This window comes from Pinus tabuliformis, chromosome 7 (genome assembly GCF_031772625.1).
Source record: "Pinus tabuliformis cultivar Carrire ecotype Pingquan chromosome 7, CPIR1, whole genome shotgun sequence".
NCBI classification, from domain to species: Eukaryota; Viridiplantae; Streptophyta; class Pinopsida; order Pinales; family Pinaceae; genus Pinus; species Pinus tabuliformis.
In genome coordinates this window covers 79,839,316-79,841,777 of record NC_142293.1, presented here as the reverse complement: position 1 = coordinate 79,841,777, position 2,462 = coordinate 79,839,316, and positions in this window count along the sequence as shown.

The following is a 2,462-nucleotide window of genomic DNA, read 5'->3' as shown; positions in this document are numbered from 1 at the left end:
AAAAGCCCGGAACAAAGAACGGAGGCAGTTTTCGATGCAGAAAATTGTTCAGAGAGCAAAGTCCCTAACTTATTCAGTCATTCGCAAGGCCGGAAACCGAAATAGCAAAAGCAGAATCAGTTTGAGAGAAATTTGGGTTATTACCAAGTATACACGCAGTGAATACACCCAGCCAGAGGAAGATTCTCGAAAATATCTTCTAGTTTACCAGAAAGTGGTGCCAGCACTTGTTATTTCTATTTTCATAGCTCAAACGAAAGCAGAATGCGACCAGCCGACTCTTCCTAGGAAAATGTTCCATGCTTGCAGCACTAAGGAGCAAATACAGAAATGGTTAGGAATTAGATTCAATTTTTAGAAATAGTTTTGCTTTAGCAGAAGGGCGGTCATTTAAAACCGTATCCTAAATTTATGTAATTAAGTTAATTAGTTAGTAGTATTCAAACCCTTCTCATGCATTTAGAGAAGGGTCCAGAAATTTGTCAAAAACTTGTCCTCAGAACATGCACTTTTGCACCCTCGGAGGGGGTTTTGATGAATGGATGGATCAAGGTTTATTAATGTTTGCATTTGATATCTGCTACTGATGTTGCACTTCTGTACTCTTAGTAGATGTTAGAGCAAGGAGAGATAAATCATTGTTGCTTGAAGCTTATGAGTAGAACCAGTCATAAATGGTACTTTTATCTCTTGACTGTTTCTGTTTATATTCTTAAAGTGATATACAGTTTTTAGTTGTTTATATGTTACTGCATGAATGTATGAGTTACCATTTGGCACTTTTGTACGGTGGAGTCATTTATTTATGTTTGATATATGAATAACTTATTATGCGATATGCTGTTCACAACTGTTTTGCCTAACTTTTTATGCAAAGTGGTTTATCTTAATTGATTTCTATTCTTATGATAGCTGAATGATATTTATTACTAGTTATTGTTTGAAATCTCTTTAGATCGCATAATAGAAGAAATACACCTCGGGTTAGCGTAGATTAGATGTGTTGTTTCTCATTAGATTACAATCGCATAGAGTTAGTTTAGAAGTTTGAATTAAATTAGCTTTAAGTACTCTTAGATCAGCATCATCCAACTCTACACACACACACACCCTTAAATTGGGAAACTGGTCCCATTATCCCCAGTCGGACCCACTATACCAAACGGATAAGGAGCTGCCAACCAAGGTCCGGACCGGGTGGGTATCCCCCTTGTTGTCGACCCGAATTTCGGGGCTTCAATAGGAGGACATCCTCTCATTTTAGGAAGACCTTGGCTAGACGCAGTCGATGCTTTCATAAGTTGTAGGTCTGGGGATATGTATATTTCTGATGGTAATTCGACAAAGAAATTCAATCTCTATCCTCCAGCAAAAGCTATCATAGAAATAGGAGATAATGAATGGATTGATGATGAAGATACTATACAACCGGTCTTTACCATCTCTGAAGTTAGTGAAGATAGTCAAATTCTGAACACATTAGAAAATTTTGAAACATCTTCAGAATATGACCACACACATTTTCAGTTAGATTCTGACATTGAGTATCTATCATCTAGACAAATGTCTCTTTTCTCTATGGAAGAATTTGGTAGTTCCACCATTGAGATCTTTCCAGGAAAAACATTGAATATCAACAAAAATTTGGAAAGATCACAATAGGAAGAACTAACCAAAATCTTGCAAAAACATTCTACTGCATTTGCATGGGAGTATACCGATATGAAAGGTATTGACCCTAAGACTTGCATTCATCACATCTATATTGAGGAAAACAGTAGACCAATCAAACAACCTCAGAGAAGGATGAATCCAAACCTTAGGGAGATAGTGAAAGAAGAGCTCCAAAAGTTACTTAATGTGAACTTCATTTATCCAATTTCAGATAGCCGATGGGTTTCTCCTTTGGTTATAGTACCTAAAAAGAATGGTAAATGGAGAGTATGCATTGATTACAGGGAATTGAACAAAGCAACTTTGAAGGATCACTTTCCTTTACCCTTTATCGATCAGGTATTAGATACTGTAGCAGGCAAAAAGTATTTTTCATTTTTGGATGGTTTTAGTGGTTACAATCAGATTCAGGTAGCACCTGAAGATCAGGACAAGACCAAATTTACCTGTCCATGGGGAACTTTTGCTTATCGAGTACTTCCTTTTGGATTATGCAATGCACCCGCAACATTTCAAAGGGCAGTACTAGGAATATTTTCTGATCTAATCCATGATTGTGTAGAGGTGTATATGGATGATTTTACAGTTTATGGCAATTTGTTTGAAGAGGCATTAGAGAATTTGGAAAAAGTCCTTATAAGATGTAAAGAAACAAACCTATCATTAAGTCATGAAAAATGCTTTATGATTTTTACTGAAGGGATTGTTTTAGGACATCATATTTCAGGAGATGGGATTAAAGTTGATAGATCAAAAGTTGAAGTCATCTCCAAGTTGCCTATTCCAAA